Below are 20,396 nucleotides of genomic sequence, written 5' to 3'. Positions count from 1 at the left end.
ATCAAACGTAATCGAATAGTAGCCTAAAAATACCGGTAGTGCCGATTCGATCTCTGGAATTAACCTCTTGCGCTGATAACTATGGACGAGTAACCAAGCCATATACAACAATTCTGTTTGAATTCATCGTTTGTATCACTGGATAGAAATGAATAAGAATAGATTAATATCTCGGTATACTTGAAACTGAGAAAATGTTGCAATTTCGGGCCAAATATTCTCGACGTGGCACGTTATTCCGCGAAGAGACTGCAGCTCGAACGCGGGTGGAAAGGATATTTCGACGCGACGTTCTTTCGTTTCGTTACGAAACGTAAACGAAAACTTTGCATCCAGTTTTTGGAGCGGAATTGGAATTGGAGAGACTCGGCTACAAAGGTCTCCCTCCTGGAGAGTCACCAAGTCTCCCGAGCATTAGCATGCCGCGCGCATTCGACAATTAGGAATACTTTTTCCGCAGCATCGTAATTGCGTTTGCCGCTGTGGCCCTTTGGCCACCGTTCAAAACTTTGCCTCGCCTCTGAAAACTGGGTCCCCCGGTTCCAACTTTTTTCAAGTATTACAACGTATCATCATACCGACAAAAAGGGGAAAAAAAGAAGAAAGAACTCGTTCCACGATCTTTGGTCAACTGTTTCTCGAATTCTTTCGTCGTCAACCCGTGAAAGAACAATGGAGATTGAAAAAAACCATCGTAGAAAAATAATCATTGAATGATGAACACGTTAATCGCCCGAGTAGGTTTACTCGTTAGGTATTCTAATATTTTTGTATGCTCCTTCTTTCCGTTTCTGTTTCTCATTCTTTTTGCAAAGTTTACGACATGAACGTGCTCTTCAGTTTTTACACGCACGTTTTTTCCATCTCTCGAGTACAGAGATATACGCCTAAATCTCAGTTAGTTTCGCGTAAAATGTCTTCCAATATATCACAAACGACTGTTCAGTATTATACATTTTTATGTAACTAGTTACGACTTTTTCAAAATAATTCAATCATCACTGTATTACTGTATTAATTTAATTTACTATATTATTATCATCACATCGTTGTTCGATAATACAATACGTTCAACTTGAAAAACCAGTTTACCATGAGAAACTCATTTCTTTGCTAAACCGCTGAAATGCATCTTTTCCTGCCACGGAAATTTAAAATTAAGATAGTCAGTCGTACGTGTCAGCCTGTACCCTCTTGCGCTGGTAACTAAAGGTTCGCGGACCATAACGAGTGACCAAACCAAATGTACAATATATACGTTATATTACTCGATAAAAATTACTAAGCAACAAATTTATTATTATTAATTAAACTGATTTGTTATCTCTTTCGCCGGTATACTCAAAGCCGAGAAAGTATTGCAATTTTCGGCCAAATTTAAAAAAAAAAAAAAAAAAAAAAAATGTTCAACGAATCATACTTAAACGGAAGGTTAGCGAGAGACACGAAAGTTCGTTTCGCGGTCGATTTAATTTCTGGCCGTTACTAAGCTAATTACACGAGCCCAAACCAAGTGTACAATATATACGTTATATTACTCGATGAAAATTACCAAGAAGCAACAAATTTATTATTAATTAAACTGATTTGTTATCTCTTTCGCCGATATACTCAAAGCCGAGAAAGTATTGCAATCTTCGGCCAAATTTTATTCTCGACGTGCGAAAATTTCAAAAAGAAAAGAAAAATGTTCAACGAATCGTACTTAAACGGAAGGTTAGCGAGAGACACGAAAAGTTCGTTTCGCGGTCGATTTAATTTCTGGCCGCTACTCCGCTAATTACACGAGCCCAAACCAAGTGTACGATATATACGTTATATTACTCGATAAAAATTACCAAGAAGCAACAAATTTATTATTAATTAAACTGATTTGTTATCTCTTTCGCCGATAGACTCAAAGTCGAGAAAGGATTGCAATTTTCGGCCAAATTTCAAAAAAGAAACGTACTTAAACGGAAGGTTAGCGAGAGACACGAAAAGTTCGTTTCGCGGTCGATTTAATTTCTGGCCGCTACTCCGCTAATTACACGAGCCCAGTGGCTGTCGCCGATCTCCCTCGCCGTTTCCGCTTTCCGCTTCGCTGCCGGTCACGCGAAACTTTAGCACGCGTGACCGTGCCAGACGCAATACCCGCGCCAAAGTTTCGCGGGAAACGCCTGACCAACCCTTTTTTCCCTTTCCTCCGGCTCCTCGTTTTTCGAGGAACACGCGATCGCGCGTGATTTACCTCGCAACCGGTGGATTAACTGCACCGTCCGCGGGACGTGTACGTATCGTTTCGCCGCGAGTTCTTAGAATTTATTGGGAATTAACGGAAGAAACCGATGGAGGCTTTTGTCATCACGCGTGTCGAACGCCCTCTTTCTTCATTTTTCTTGTCGAAGAGAGAGAGAGAAAGAGAGAACGTTTCAACGCGTGGAGGGAAGTTCGATGGCGAAAACGGCCCCCTGAACGTGGAATTTCGTGGAGAGATGGCAGCCGGAGATGGCGACTTGCGGAGAATCGCTGATTTACTGTTTGCAGCTCGCGTCGCGGCGAAAAATTCCGCCTCCGCGACGCGATACTTCGGCTGACCGGCAAGAGGAATGCGATTGATTTGGCCACGTCGCGTTTTACTACCTTTTCCCCGGCGAGAGATAACGGCGCGGGAGGGCCAAGTGTACCGGGAGACCGATCCTTGAAATTACATTTCCCCCGCCCATCTCGGAATCCGCTATCCGTTCTATTCTTCTCGAATGGTTGCAGGGTATTTCGGTGGCGCGCAGCGGGAAGAATCGTTGGCCATCTATCCGATCCGTGACCGCTCTATGACGGACGATCCTCGGGGAACTCCGTGGGGGTGAAACTCTGGATTTTTGACGCGTACGTCACACGTGCGTATCGCCCGATATCTCGCTGAAATCGGGAAACTGTACCTGAATGAATTCTCTTCTCCGCGAAATTTCTCGATATTTCGTATTTCGCGTTTTATGTTTAGAACACGCGCATCTCCCTTTCTCGCGAATGTTTCGTTACTGTTCACTCGGTTACGCATGCGAGCGAATTTACCCACGTTCGTCGTATTACTTTCCCGCATAAGAGGTTCTAACCGTATTTATACGTTCGTTCACGCGGCCATTTATATTTATACACGAACCCGGAGCCGTTAGCCACGTTCGTTTCGCTGCTAATTTCCAGTACCACCCACGTTGATCGTCGAACGACGCGCAATTATGTCAATGGCGCGTCCTCGATTCTCCAGCGTCGATTTCATCCAGCGACGGCCAAACCAGCCGTGTTTGTCCAGTTTGTTGGCAAACCGACGAAGCAGGGATCGGGAAGGACCGGCATACCGGAAATTGCTGCTCGGAAATCCAATTAATGGCCACGCGTCTTTTCCGTTTATCGGTATCCAGTTATATCGGGGCGAAACGGCTTCTCAGCTATTGGAACCCAGTTCGGTTCTAACCGCGCGGATCATCGAGGCCATCCGCGTAATCACTTTGAACTCGCTCCCTTCTCGTTTACACGACCGTTTCGAGACGATTCGATTATTTTATGTCGCTCTATCTTCTAGCGCGCGCGTTTGCAAACGTTCCCGTTTCCAGCGAAACGCCAGCCAATTTCCACGAGGTTCCGCGCTTTTTTGCAATTAGCGACAGAAAGCTTTGAAATTTAGTTCCACGATGTCTTGACAATATTGTTTCTTAAATTTTTAAAATATTTACAATACTGTTTTTTTTTTTTTTTTAAATATTTAGAAAATTTGACTTGAAACGCTGCAGTCATTGTTACTTCGTTCGTCAGTCATTGGCACGCTGTCGAATGTGACTCGGCATCAATTTTTATCGCTCAGGAACTCTCGTACGATAGTTTTAATCTCTTGCGCGCGTCGAGAATTTTTTCTTCCAAAATTGTGATCAATCTGTTTTCTCATTTTTAGGTATATATTTAAGAGGGTATTCTAGAGTGAACTTTTGAAAAAATCGATTCTTTTTTTTGCATATTCTTAAAGGACATAGTTTCAAAAATAAATCTCTGTAACATTAGGTGTGAACTCCTAAAATTAACGAAGTTGTGGTTGTTTGAAAAACAGCGTCATTGTTACCGCAATGACTAAACTTTAAAGGCATTTTTCTGGAAACTATATTTTTCGGAACGGTGTCCACGATATCTCAAAATCTACTTGATCAATTGATTCAAAATTTCAAGTAAGCATTTAGTACAAGTGTGACTAAAGCCCCTACCAGAATCAACTAAAAAATTTTATATCTTTTTAGGCTACCAAAGTTCAACAAAAACATGCAAAAATCGATAATGGAACTTCAAAGAATCGCCACTCTTTTAATTACCGACGTTTTTGTTTTGTTTTGGTACCTGCCATTGCCAAACTCATACTAATTAAGCAATATTCACGTTTTTTTTATTTCCGACAAGCAGAATCATGGACACTGTGAGACGACCTTTTTTAAAAGCGACTATGTTTGAGAGTATGCAGCGTCACTAATTTTAACTTTTTTTTGTCCCAAAAAATTTTAAAACATCGTTGAAATACATACAAAAAGACCTTGTTAATTTGTTTGCAAAAGGTATAATAGTTTCTTTGCAAAAAAATTCCCTAACAAAGTTAAAAAAACACGTACTTCACACTAGAGAATATCCCCTTAAGTATAGGCAAAACAAATAATAAATTTATTACTTCTCGATAATTTCTATCCAGTGATATCATACCGACGAGTTCAAAAAGAAAACGACAAATTATTATACGATTCGGTCACTCGTTATGGTCCGCAATCAGTTGCCAGCGCAAGTGGTCAAATTGCAAAAACAAAAAGTTGAAAAATAGTTTGGAGTGCAGAGGATTAATTTAACTCTCCTTAAAAAAAAAGAGAGAGAAGAATGAAAATATACAATTTTTTTCTTATCGTTCTGAAAGTTATTTTGTGCACTGTTTCCTCCATTAAGTTGACAATTATCCTGTATTCTTTTCGCGAAGTGACCTTCATTTCGATACATAAAAATAGTGCCTATGCTAGTTTAATATTAATTATTTTTTCCATCTTTCTTCTTACTTTTCCTAAATTAATCACCATTATTCACGATCGTTTCCACACGATGCGTTGCGAGCTAATAGGAATAAATAAATAAATATAGGTTTCGCGCGATCTGGAATTATCCTGTTAGTGGATCAAATAAAAATACACTAATAATTAATGGGTTTAATATATATATATATGTATAATATATAAATATATAATAATATTATATACATAAATCTATTATATATAATTCAATATATATATATATATATTAAATATAATTAATATAAAATAACCAATTATATATAATTTAATATATATTAATACATATATATATATATTAAATATATATAATTATATAAAATACATAATTAATAATATAGTATTTAATTTATATTATAATTATAATTAATAAGTTACTTAGAAAAATAAGTTATTTTTCAAAATTTACATTATATTATAATTATAACAAATATAATTTATATTATATAACCAATATAACCAATTATATACTCGCCACACTCATCCTTCCGTGCAAACATTATCTACTTTCACTCCGAAATATACATTACGACCTATGGTAACCACTACCACACATCCAATCCCCTCGATTACTCGTCGATTAATTGTCAGCGCAATTCTCCAGTCTCTTTCTTTCTTCCACGACGAAACGTGAGAAGAGCCGCAAGTAAAGCGTGTATCAGTCCGCGAGGAAGATGTTTGAAAGATTCACATCTCGGGCCCGAAGAGAGGTAAGCGTCCCTGCAAACGAATCTGTCCTCCCCCTGTCGCCCCCTCCCCTCGTGCCCGTTTATTCCGACTGTGAACGTTCCGGCAATCGCGCCGGCCGATCCCGCATTCCTGTTGCAGGCGTAGGCTGGCAACGGTAGTTCCGAGGAAGTTGCCGGAATCGGGCGAATCCAGGCATTCCTGGACGGCTGCGTGGCTCACGGCGATTCCGTTCCATCGGGTTCCTATCCACCAAGGGGGAGGGGAAAACCGTGTGCTAAACCGGGTGGAGGGGGAGGGTGAAACGAACGAAGGAGGTGGAGAACGCGAGAATTCCTTCGGCCATTGAAATTTTGCATTCCGAGGTCAGACCGAGCAATATCTGGTTCCGCGTTTCTCTCTCTCTCTCTCTCTCTCTCTCACTCTCTCTTTCTCTCTCTTGGACGAGAGAAATCGATCGGCGGCCCCGCTCTCGAATTTTCTTCGCCGGTAGCGAAGATTAAATGATCTATAGAACGACCTATTAATCCGCTCGAGTTAATCCGCTCTTCTTCCGTCTCCTCTTGATTCACGAATAGCGGTTAGCTCAAGGTCCACCCCTCCCGCCGAAACGAGAGGAGAAAAGTGGAGATTCTTCCTAGGGATCGTGAAAACAATCCCTTCCTTCTCCGGCTGATGCGGAGATCGCAGTCACCGGGCCCGAACCAAGCCAACGAGGGTTGAAATAATATTGACGCAGTGTTTTACCTCGCTGGCGGATCGGCGGCTTCCGTTTCCATCTCCCGGTCACCGGCCGTGTCGGTAATAAAGAAAGATCGGCCCGGGTGGAATTCGAAACGTCGGCGAGCAAGAATGCCGCGCCATTAATAATCCCATTAGACCGGTCAAACACTGCCGGAATAAATCAATAATGGACTTTCTACCACGCGAACGAATAATATTCGCACCCTCTCTCTCTCTCTCTCTCTCTCTCTCTCTCTTTCTCTATTTTTCTCCTTCGTGAGCCAAGCCTTCTTTCGACTTATCGGACTTGTCACGTGGATGCGCTTCGTCGCATCACTACTGCAAGTTTTCAATTCGCCCCGGCTGCTCGTGTTTCGAGAGACGACGAATTCGAGACGCGTCGCGGAGGGGGTGAAACGTTGAAACGTTCGCAAGCACGGAATTATCCCGTCAGAAGTCGAAGCTCGTCAATCCCGAGATAACAACTCCCAATCACCCCCCGGAGTGAGTCGTCTGATCCGTCGATCTTAAGACCTCGCGCAAACAAGAAAGTCCTCGACGGGCCTTCCTCCCCTTCTCCCTCCTCCACGGGGACGCGTCTCAAGGAGGCCGGGAATCGATTGCAGCCGATCGGATAATGTCGCTCGTTAGCCGCAATGGCCGACTTTATTGGCGTCACGTCGATTCGCGAATAATGAACGCTGCTCGCGGTTTCTCCCCTTTCGATCGATCAATCGACCGCGGGAGCACGAGGCTCGAGCCGTTCTCCACCACCACGCTAATCGTACAAACGAGGTTGGTACAAAAAAGCGACGCGAGTACCGAGTTCGTTCGTCGCTCGCTTCGTCTCGCACGGTATCCGGAGTTTGAAACGGTAACTGCTGGCAAGGGCTCCAGGCGTTGTGTGATTTAGAAGCGGAAGAACGGCGGTTGGCCGCGGGCCGAACGCGTGACGAGAGCTTAAAGTTCCATGTCCGAGTGTCCGGCGCGATACGCGCGGCATTCCCAACGAGCAGAAACTGGGCCTCCGCTTCTCCACGTTTTTCCCCAAGCGAGAGTAATAATAGCAGATGTACGTACACTGAACTGTACTCTTGCGCTGGAACGACTACGTATAAATCACTGTGATTTGAATGATGATTAAAATAAATTGTACGGTCGTGCTTCTGCTCGTAGAAATTAACATTGACTTTGACAAGAACAGACCTATCTTTTGAGTAAGTAGTTCGAACGAAAGTTCTGAAATCGGCCGTTCGATTGTTATAGTACATTAATAAAATTATATTACGATAATTACACAGTATACAGTAATAAAATATACAATATATAATATACAATAGTAAAGTACACAATAATTACACAATATTCAATAATAAAATAGACAGTAATAAAAATATACAATATATGATATGCAATAATAAAATATACAATAATTACACAATATTCAATAATAAAATACACAGTAATAAAAATATACAATATATAATATACAATAATATACAATAATTACACGATATTCAATAATAAAATACACAGTAATAAAAATATACAATATATAATGTACAATAATAAAATATACAATAATTACACAATATTTTATAATAAAATACACAGTAATAAAAATATACAATATACAATAATTACATTAATAAAATATACAATAATTACACAATATTCAATAATAAAATACACAGTAATAAAAAAAATATACAATGTATAATATACAATAATAAAATATACAATAATTACACGATATTCAATAATAAAATACACAGTAATAAAAAAATATACAATATACAATAATTACACAATATTCAATAATAAAATACATAGTAATAAAAAAATATACAATATATAATATAATAATATACAAATATTGCACAATATTCAATAATAAAATACACAGTAATAAGAAAATATACAATATATAATATACAATAATAAAATATACAATAATTACACAATATATTCAACAATAACGAAACATACAATAATTACACAATATTTAATAATAAAATACACGGTAATAAAAATACACAATATACAATAATTAAATTAATAAAATTATCATGCTACGATAATTGTACAATTATGCAATATATGACTATTGCACAATATACACAATAATCACACAAGATACAAAAATAATACGATAATTATTTATAACAAAACGAACCTAAAAACTGTAATAAATAGACAGTTTTTAGATAGTTCTAGTTACGTCAAGGAAGCGCTATCGCGCTGCATTCGACATAGTTTTTTTGAACAGCCTCTGGTCCTAAACCGGTTAAGATACAGTAATAAAAGATGATGCGAGAGACGAGATAAATAATGTATGAATACATATACATAAAATTAATATTAAAATACCCGGGGTCAATTAAGGAAAGATTGATGATATCTCGGATGCTTGCGTCGAAGTGGAGGGTCATTAAAGGATCGAGCGAAATTATCTGAAAGAACGCAGAATTGGAGCAAAATGCGTTCGAATCTGGCTGTGTACACAGATGGATTAATATCCTTTGAGTTGTAATATCGAATTATATTCGAGTGATAGGAATTACGGTAATTCAATGGTAAAAAGCAAATTGCTGTCTGCGCGGTGTGTGAATTCGAATTTTCGAACTCTCGTTCTTTAAACGGAGGATTAATAAATACAAATTATGCACACGATATGCTTTCAGTGCTTCGCAACGTGTTGCGATAACTAATGTTCGCCGAAGACTGAAGAAGAGAAGAAAATCGTAAGGCAAGGGGTTAAAAAATAGCGGCGCTCTCGGACGAACGGCAGAGGCATTAAAATTGATTAATTTTAACAACTCGCGTTTAATAACCTTACGATGAAAAATAGCGTCGTCCGCGCTTCTAAACGGCGGCATTAAAATATTAAAGCGCCTCGTGGAAAATGAATATCGTTAACAGTAAGATTATCAGGGAGATGAATACATCAGTACATCGAAAAAGAAATAAAACGCACAGTACAAAGAGAAGGAAGAAAAGAAATGTGCTCAATTTGCGATACAGATACAGAGAAGAGGATCTAAACCACATAATACTACAATAGAATGCCCCATATACGATCAACTAAGGAAGAAACAGAATAGGAACGATAGAACAAGCCCTTGCAATAAAAGGAGACGCAAAAAGAATATTCAGATACATACATGCAAAAACCCATGAGAATAAAGGTTTTTTTTTCTTTGCAGGGACGAATGAAAGTGGAAACCGGACCAACCAAAAAACAAGAGCATTCATGTGCAAATATAAGCGCAAATACGTTTCACGTGGAGATATTGCTGGATGTATAAAACAGGATGTTCTTCTCAAGATTACTAAGATTAAGCGTAGGTAATAAGTTTTGTAATAGGTGTAAAATTATTGTACAGATATAATCAATAAATAATAAATAATAACGTGATAAATAAATATATATCAATCAAGTGCAAATACGTTTCACGTGAAGATTATTGAAGAATATTGCTGGATGTATAAAACAGGATGTTCTTCTCAAGATTACTAAGATTAAGCGTAGATAATAAGTTTTCTAATAGGTGTGAAATTATTGTACAGATATAATCAATAAATAATAAATAATAACGTGATAAATAAATATATATCAATCAAGTGCAAACACGTTTCACGTGAAGATATTGCTGGATGTATAAAACAGGATGTTCTTCTCAAGATTACTGAGATTAAGCGTAGATAATAAGTTTTGTAAATTTATTGTATAGATAAAATCAGTAAATAATAAATAATAACGTGATAAATAAATATATATTAATCAAGTAATAAATAAATATATATTAATCAAATACGTTTCACCTAAGATATTAGCAGATATATATATATATAAAACAGGATGTTGCCTAGTTATTAAGATTAAGTCTAGGTAATAAATTTTATAATAGATATACAAATAAAAATCAATAAATAATAAATAGTAATTTAATAAATATATGTATATAATAAATAATATAATATATAATAAATTATATGTATATAACATAAAATCAATCGATCAATTACATTAACCGCTTGCGCTGGCAACTGATTGCGGACCATAACGAGTGACCGAACAACAACAATTTGCCGCTTTCTTCCTGAACTCGTCGGTGTGATATCACTGGATAGAAATTATTGAGAATTAATTTAACAAATTTATCATTTGTTTTGGGTTGTACTTAAATACACTTAAAACTGAGAGAAGATATTTCAATTTTGACAAAAGATTCTCGACGTGTGTGACACGTCATTCCAGCGCAAGAGGTTAAAGCGCCTCGTAATACGTCGTGCAGGATTTCTGGGAAAGACCGGTTGATTGAAATTTACGAACGATCACGAGCCTCGATAACGAGGTATGGAAAACAAACCGAGACTCGGTTCTTTAGCAACGACTCTGTTGTACACCGGCCCCGGCTGTTTTTAAGCCGCTCCGAGTAAACAGAGCGGCGAGATAACAGGGCCGAACGATTTTCAACGGTGGCTGGTGATTAATCGGATTTCCCGCTGCGTGTCTGCGAAATTTGCCGTGGCATTTATCAAATTCCGCCTTTAAAAACGGATTTGTTACAGCGCGGGCCGGACTCGTCCTGGCGAAACCGGCATAATTCATCCCGGGGCCGTGCTTAATTGCACGTAAACGTGACCGATTAACGATTCGTTCGAAACAAACGCGCCCGCTTCGATCCCGAAGTGAGAACTCGTCGACGTTCGATCGATCATCGCTAGCGTGTTGTGCAACTCCTCGCGTTGCGGAGAATCGGAAACCTCGGGGAATTAATAGATAATAAATAATAAATTTCGTCAGATCGTTGACAACTCGCAAACTTTGCAAATCTTCGCGTTGGAAACGCGACAAATTCATTCAGAAAAATAACATTTATAAAATTACTTTTCATCCATATTTTACAATTGAAGATATAATTACAATTATTTTTATTTCATTAATTTATATATATACATTACTTTACAAAATCTTTATTTATTAAGAGATACAGATAATTTCAAAATAGTATATCCAATAATTACTTCATCACATATTAAACCAGAATGATAATATTTGTATAAATGTACGTTTTCCAGTAATATGTCAGGAATTTGGAATTAAGTCCTGTTATTATCTCGTTCAACTATATCGTTAAGATTCTACGGATACTTCTTTCGAGGTTAATATCGAATATTTTCTTTCGTCACTATGACACTTTCACGCGGGAGGAAAATTCAACGGCGGGGAGAGACTGGGTTAACCACTTGCGCTGGCAACTGATTGCGGACCGTAACGAGTGACCGAACCGTACACAAGAATTTGTCGGTTTCTTTTTGAAGCTCGTCGGTATGATGTCACCGGATAGAAATTATTGAGAAGTAATAAATTTATTATTTGTCCTGCCCTATTTTGTTTTACTTTTGTTTTACATTATACTTTACTTTACTTTTGTTTTACATTATATTATCATTATATTATACTACTTTATTTATTTATTATACTTTTGTTTTATTATATTACTTTATTTATTTATTATACTTTTGTTTTATTATATCACTTTATTTATTTATTATATTATATTACTTTATTTATTTATTATGTTATATTATATTACTTTATTTATTATTATATTATATTATATTACTTTATTTATTTATTGCATTATATTATATTATATATTATATATTACTTTATTTATTTATTATATTACATTATATTACTTCATTATCGGATTATTGATTGATTTCCGATTATTTGGCTGATTGTTTTTGGCGGGAAGAACGCAAATATGGCGGCGCGACCATTTGGGGCGCTGGCAACTGACTGCGGACCATAACGAGTGACCAAACCGTGTAGAATAATTCGCTTGCTTTTCAAACTCGTCGGTATAGATAGAAATTATTAAGAAGTAATGAACTTTTTATCTGTCTTTCCATTATATTATATTTAAATACACTTGAAACTGAGAAAATATTACAATTTTGGTACAAAAAATTCTCGACGTGCGTGGCACGTCATTCCAGCGCAAGAGGTTAATTTAGCATTCAGAAAGAGAGAAAGAGACACGCCACTCCTTTTTTGGCTGGCTCGAGAGTACACGGAGGCTATGATTACCACTCCCAGGCACGTGTTCGAAAATTGGCGCCGGCTGAAAATTGGCTTCCCGAATACTTCCTTCCGGTTTTAACGCGTTATTAAGCGGGAGATTTCTGCACACTTTCTGCCATCATCGCGGACACAATTCATTCGACACGACAACGACGACGACGACAACGAGGATATTCATTTCTCGCGATATCTCCTCTCGCGTTGAGAAAGTTTTGAAAGCTTTCGTTGACGTATCCGTATCGACTCCACATAACGACGTTCGCCGCTTCGAATCAATTCACGACGCTTGTCTCCCCGTCGCGATAAAAGCCTTCCCGAAAACGCATCGTGAGCGTAGTCGATCTTTTAAATATTCACGCGAGCGCGGTTGGGGGCCTTCGAGCGAGCGTAACCACCCTCCGAAATAGGGAAATGGTTCTTTTAAGCTTTGGACGAGTGCTGGATGTACTGGGTGGAAAGAAAAGTCTACACCTTCGATTCGATGGAGATACGTCCAAAGAACCTGTCCCAAAATTGACCTTGATCTTGAACCTCAATTTTCTTTTTTTTTTTGTTTCTTGCAATGTGTTCTACTCATCACGAGGATGATACTTTTCCAAGGAATCATACAGTCATTTCGAAAAAATGGCAAATGTGTTCCTTAATCATTTAACACTGCGGACTAACGACACGAGTCCTAACAGCGACTTTATCGTTTTGGACACGTGGATGTCTATTTTATTGATATGTTTTCCTATTAGGAAACATAATTGTAGCATCAGCGTGAGTGGAAATGATAAAACCAACCGTTAACGTTATTCGAAGTATAAACGTTACGCAATATAGTTACATCCACAAATAGTCCAGAAACATAAAGTCGCTGTTAGCACTCAGAGGTCTTTTCTCGTACAATTCGATCATCATCAGAGCGTCAAGGTTGTTTGTATAGTCAAATCTGCGGGCATTAAACGTGCCAGAAAAGAAGATTCGTTCAGTGACGACATTACGCTAGTCATTTTGTCAACACGCTTTCTTGAAAACAACGGTTTCCATTAACCGCCACTGTTCTTATCAGACACACAGTATTTTGTACGTCGAACAATTCCAACGGACGTGTCGCCGAGCGAACGACGGAATGAGACGGTGACAGCCCCTGTACATGGCCAAACTCTGGCCAGGTGGCTAAAAAATTATTTCGCATTAAATAATGCGGCGGGAAAGGGCCAGGCCGAACGTTTTAAGCCCCCGAGATGAAATGTGAATCTGCAACAATGAAATCCTATTTGCCACAGGATGGGAAACCTTTCCGCGAGTAGCCAAAAATCAGCGGCGACCGGTTCTCCTCCTCGGTCATTTCCCGTGGAAAAAAGGCAAACTTTCCTCTGTGCGTGTATATACATATATATGTGTGTGTGTGTGTGCGCGCGCGCGCGCAAGCGTCCCTCTGTTCCGCCACGGCGAAACATTATCGAGTGAGTCCTCCACTCTTCTCGGCCTGCCTGTGCGGCACGTACACAGAAGCGCACTCTCCGACAACCGGATCCGAGCGAGTCGAATTAAAAGAGGGATTCTTTTGAAACGCGCACGCCAGCTTTTACACTTCGATCCCCTTTTTGCGAGGGCGACCGACGGACGGACGCGCACGCGGAACTCGCGTCGCGTGAATACCAGAGCCACGGCGGAATAAAAAAAAAAAAAAGAAAAATATATATATATAGAGAGAGAGAGAGAGAGTGAAAGGGAAAAGAGAAGAGAGAGAGAAAGATGGACTCTCGTTTTATTCCGAAATCGAAGTAATCGTTGTCGCGAGCTCGTCATGACCCGGCCGCCTTTTTTCCTCCCCTTCTCCCATTTTTGTATCGCCGTTAAGGGTGTCCGTGCCTCGAGCCGTCTGAATAGACCGAACGAGGAACTCGACAGCTTTGTTTCGCTCGATGGAGGCGTGGCCGATTCCCCAACAACAACGAAACCCTTTAACCAGTTTCCGTCCTACGCAGACATTGCTCGATTATTACATTTACGCGCGTCGCTGGAAATTTCTCGATTCTCGAAAATTTTTACAATTAGCCGAACTAGAACGATACTGACACTGGTACGTTGCTCGTACTGACAAAGAGGAGGAAGTGTGAATCGTTTGAATTTGTCATAAACTGATAGTTTTTGACAAAATATTTTTGACCCCGTATCACTTTTTATCGGCAAGTGTCCTCAAAGTCGAAGTGTATCCACGTATTTCATCAAATATCTGGGAAATTATCGAAGATACTGAATTTTGTGTAAATTGTGATGAAACGAGTATTTTTTTTTGACGACGAATTTAATTTGAGTATACCATTTTGAAAAAAAAAATCTTTTGTTCAGATATATTGTCGAGAAGCTTTTCCAAGTAAATGTTAACAAATTTTTTGGAATATTCGTTACACGTATTGAAACAGAAATTACGGTGAAAATGGAGTCTTGGTTTTCTGCACTTTGACAAGTGAGAGGATTTATCAGGATGGATTAAAAAATAGACCGAAAGACTATTACGTTCATACGTGTTAAAGCCATTGGTCATGCAACTGCAGATTATTCAACTATTTGAAAAATATTAGAAAACTTTGCACAGAAATGTCATCGCCATAGAGTGGACTTTCCTGCAAATTCGTTTGCATTTTTGTGAACTGAAAAAAGCAAAAAAAAAAAAAAAAAACGGAAAAGAAAATGGTTTGTACGGTTTGTACAAACATGTATTGATAAGGTTCTCAAATTTTTCCCAGAATATAGCACAGAACAGGTGGTAGAAGACCTGTTGGAAAAGCGCGACAAGAGAGAGAGAGAGATTGAAAAGCAAACGTACTGTCGCCTGTATTACTCGAGCGAAACTTGAGCTTCACGGCGACGCGTAAACTGGCGAAACAGGAGCTCTCCTACAGGTTCTATAAAGCGGTGTCAGGCGTCGGTGCGCAAGAGGAGCGAGAGATAAACTCGGCAAGCCGCGGCTCGGTTAGGAAAGAGCTGAGCGAGCCCCTCGCTCGATTTTCGTCGAGGGGAGGATTTTCCCGTTCGCCGTAAGCCGCTGACTCGCGAGGACAAGACTCGGGGCAAACGGTCCCGAGTTTTCGAGAGCTCGATCGTTGCCACGGCGTGAACGGGCAGAAGGTTGCGGCCGACTTGGCGAACGGACGCGAAGTTTGCCAAGTTCCGCGGTCGTTAGTCCCGCGGCGGGTCCCGGGCTATCTCGCAGAGATAAGGACTCGTGAACCGACGCGGGAGGAACTTGCCACGAAACAGAGGCGACGTCGTCTCTCCCCTAAACGGCCGCGCGCAAACTTGTCATTTCGCCAGCCGCTTGTTTGCGCGCCGAAACCGAGCGAAACATCCACCCTAATAATAATCTCTGTATCGCCGTTCCGCAACACGCGACGTGTGGATTATCTAACGTTGGGAACTTTAACGGGTCGTCCGTTAAGATCTGTTAAATGACAATTGTTGTCGTTTGGCCGTGTCTGTACCATCCCACAGTTTGGGATCTTTTTGCTCGAATTTAGTAGAGCCAGCCGGGTGGATTCGTTTCGCAACAAAGTGATAACGACTGAGACCTCTCCCGAAGGTTTAGTCGTAACGTTTATACTCACTGTGACTAACCTTGTTCTCGTTTAACTGATTATATTGAGCGAAAATTCTCATTGAACTATGACTAGATTCTTCCATTTTGTTGTCCGCGAGTCTATTTCATGTGCGTTAGCTGGCCAATGAAGAGAATTTTTTGTCCCAAAATTGGAATATTTTCTCAGTTTCAAGTGTCATTTAAGTATAACACAGGCAAAACTAATGTTGCAATCGAACTAATCACCTGTTGGTCACGTGCGTGAGTACTATGTACGTTGTCACCGTAGTCTTTTGTTTCTCCGATGTTTCTGACGTTTGGTCTAAAGACCTCTTTATTATATATCATAAATAATTATAAATTATTATTATAAATTAAAAATATACAACAGAGACAAATAATAAATTTATTACTGATCAATAATTTCTATCCAGTGATGTCATACCGACGAGTTGAGAAAGAAAGCGACGAATTACTGTATACGGTTCGGTCTCTCGTCATGGTCCGCGCAAGTGGTTAAAACACAGGTGGCTGACTGGCGGTCCTTGCCATCCCCACCATCAAAGATTATATCGAAAAATCTCTAGCCGGATCATATAACGAGAACCACCCAAACCCTCTCATAGCTATCATCGGAAAATATAACACTCATGACATTCCTTTAAAAATTAAAACAAGATTACCAAAACATGCACTAGATTAAGGAAACAAAACAACACCCAACTCATTCTCACTGATCATGAAACGCAGGTTTTTTGAAAATTTTCTCCTGCAATACGAACAAACACAGAAAATTAAACAACCAACCCGCTCGAGATACCATTGAATTAAAACCTAACTAACATTATTAAATGCAGGTACAGGGATCCAAGGAAACCCCAAGGACTGCATGTAGGAAATAACCAGCTAACAATCATAAAAAAAAAAAAAAAAAGCGGTCCTTGCTCCCACTACTGGCTAGAGCTATCTCCCCTCCACTGCGTTGAGACTGTCGCGGTCACACACACACAATTTATATGTATATATGTATATGTAATGTCGTTTTTTGTTCAAATTTAATGAACATTGCCATCTAGTGACAATAATTTTAAAAAAAGTAATTTTAAAAAAAAAGGACATTGCTCGCGGGTGCCCCTGATAAATTGTTCTCCCCTAACAATTGTTTGTTTATTAAAGTTAAAAAAAAAAAAAACAGATAAGGAAAGTAATTTGTGTCGTACATTGCGGAACAGAGTGGGAATCAATTTTCACGAATCAACAGACTGTTGTAGAGAGTGAGTAGGAAGAAATTCTGCCTCTGCGTTTAAAGTGTCGAGCCGGTATTTTATTGCCCCGATACGATCAAGTAAAAAGTCACGCTGAACTTTACTTTAAACTCATAAAATAAATAAATCCGCGGTGACACTTACCATCGTAGTAAACGCTCCCGACGACAATGGCCAATTGGGAAAGCGTGACGGACGTTAGGACTTTTCGTCGAATCGCGAGTAAGTAAGTATACGATGATGTAATTTCTTTACATCAAGAGAAACTTAACATCGAGTTATATCTCGTCGTGTAACGTTCATCCGGCTGTCGTCTGGAGACGACGGCCGGTGTTTGGCCTCGTTGGAGACGTCCGAGTGCGACGAGGATCGACGACCGTGGCCCGATTAAAAAGCGATCGAAGCGTAATTAAAAGAGATTGACAAACAGGGATATTAAAGGACGGCGCGTGCAAACGCGTTGTAATTATGCTCCTCCCCGGGCATTATTACGACACCGTTCTCCGGGGGAGGGCTTTTTGATTATATTTCCAAGCGAGTATTTTCCTCGGACAAACACGCGCAACCTGCTCTGTCCGACGTTCCGTTCGCTACGCGCAAACAATGAAGTCGCGCGCCGGCCGGCTCGACGTCGTGATTATACGCGCCGAGTAATCATCACAGAGGCCAATTAAAGTCGCCGGTGCGACGAGGCGTGGGAAGGAGTATCGACTCCGTGGAAACGGCGAGAAACGGAGAATCAATCTTTCATCGACTCCGTCCGGATTTCCTCGAGCGTTCGACTTCAAAGGCGCTCGAGTCGACGCGTAAATGGTTGGTCGCACGAAGAGGAAAAAGAACGGGGGTTGAACGTCGGCCACACGCGTGTGTGGGTAGTAGCCGCAGGTATCCGCGGCCGCGTTTTCCATTCCAGTCGGAGATGAAAAAACGAGAGGAAAGAGAGAGAGAAACTGGGCCGAAAGGGGAGTTGCGCCGGTCGCCGCGGGGAGTTTTCACGCGAGAATGCCGGCCGCGTGAATGACTCCGCGGTGACATCAGAGAGGACACGGCTCGCCTTTGTGGCCGAGGGTGTCTCGGTGCCGACAAACGTCGAACAATCGATCGGGAAACGGAAGGGGCTGCTCCTCCGAGTCGGGCCGACGGTCTTCTGAGACCGCCGCTCGCACAGGTGAGAAAAACTGTGAGCCACTTGTCAAGTCGAGAGAGTGAAATTTGCCAAACGTACGAGTGTTGAAACCTTGAGTACGAGTGTTAGGGAATATTTTCTGTTGCACTCAGAGTTTACGCAGGATTTTCTCGATCACAGAGGTTTCTTGTCAGCACGTGGAAATCTATTGTCTAAATTTGGAATAATTTATAACGATTCAATTGTAAGCAAATAATGCACAATAACTTTTAACTTCTTGCGCTGGAATGACATGCCACGCACGTCGAGAATTCCAAAATTGTAATATTTTTGTCAGTTTTCAAGTATGTTTAAGTGAAACGAAATAGACAAATGACGAATAATAATAATTTCTATCCGGTGACATGATGCCGACGAGTTTGAAAAGAAAGCGACGGATTGTTGTATACGGTTTGGTCGCTCGTTAAGGTCCGCAATCAGCTGCCAGCGCAAATGGTTAAACAACGATCTATCTTTATATTCAATACGAATAGGAAACGACAAGAGTTTATTTCATTCAAAGATAAATGAAGGATGTTTCAGTTTTGTTAACAAGTGTAACAGCAACGCAAATCTATCAACTAAAAACTACACTCCATTCGTACTCCATTTCAACGCGAAATTAATTTTGAGCACAGACAACAAACGAGTCTCTCCCAATGGTATGCGACTCAACGTACGCTCGCGAGTAAGTTTGCGCTCCTTTTTCGCCCCCTCTCGTCGTTGCCGCTTAACCGATAAAGCGTCGAGGAAGAACCCGGTGAAAGAATCGATTTCCTTCCAGCGCCATTAAGCAAAGCGTCAGAAGAGAACGCGTTCGCGCTCGGCTGGTCCCTATTTTCGAGAAAACGGTGAAAGGGAACCGACCAGGTCGGAGTGGTAAAAGAGGGAACAGTCGTCGAGGCTCGAAAAGTTGCCGGAGACCAATTTCCCACGGACAACTCGCTCTCGGCGGATATTCGGCGAATATTGATTGCGCGCGTCAGTCCTGAGGCGCTTTCGCGGCTAGTTTCGACTGCGAGACTCGCTTCCATCTTTCACCAGGCATTTGCCAGCTATCGAATATTCCTGCCGAGGAAGCAGAAATGACTGGCCATTTTTGACCTCTTTTTGCGCTGGAATGACGTCGAGAATTTTTTGTCCCAACATTTTCTCAGTTTTAAGTACACTTAAATGTAACCCAGACAAAACAAATGGTAAGTTTATTACTTCTTAATCATTTCTATCCAGTGATATCAAAAGAAAAAGAAAGCGACGAATCGTTGTATACGGCTCGGTCACTCGTTATGGTCCGCAATCAGTTGCCAGCGCAAGAGGTTCATACCGTCCGAATGCATAAAAATTCGTAAGCGATATATTTTGCGGAAATTCTTTGAAAAAAATACATTCTTTTTGCACAGATCGAAGATATATCTAAAGAACTATTACACGTTCGATTATTTTGCAAAGTTTGTTCAATTTCCAGCACTAGCGATTATCACTGCTTCGCGCTTTCCACCAGTTTTTCAGCATACGAGACAGATGAAGACCTTCATATTAGTCTTGAGCCTCAAACATGCACTTTTATCGGATGTTTGACGATTCTCTGGACAACTGGATTTCCGTGGACAGGCCAGGCTCGTTTGACAGGGTTTGAAAATGTTTCGTCAATCACGAGCAATCATAGACTGCGAGAGACACGTGTCTTTACCTGTCTCGTATGCTGAAAAGTCGGAAACGGTGGAAAGCGTATTTCCATCGTGTCCAATGGAGATTGGAAACACTGTTAACACTAGAATTACCGACGATTAAGGCACAAAATTTCCATCAGAGACATTGCAGACAAAGA

The sequence above is a fragment of the Frieseomelitta varia genome, unplaced genomic scaffold (assembly GCF_011392965.1).
Source record: "Frieseomelitta varia isolate USP_RPSP 00005682 unplaced genomic scaffold, Fvar_1.2 scaffold_540, whole genome shotgun sequence".
Lineage (NCBI taxonomy): Eukaryota > Metazoa > Arthropoda > Insecta > Hymenoptera > Apidae > Frieseomelitta > Frieseomelitta varia.
The sequence above is the reverse complement of the archived record's forward strand: the minus strand, read 5'-3'. Positions refer to the sequence as shown.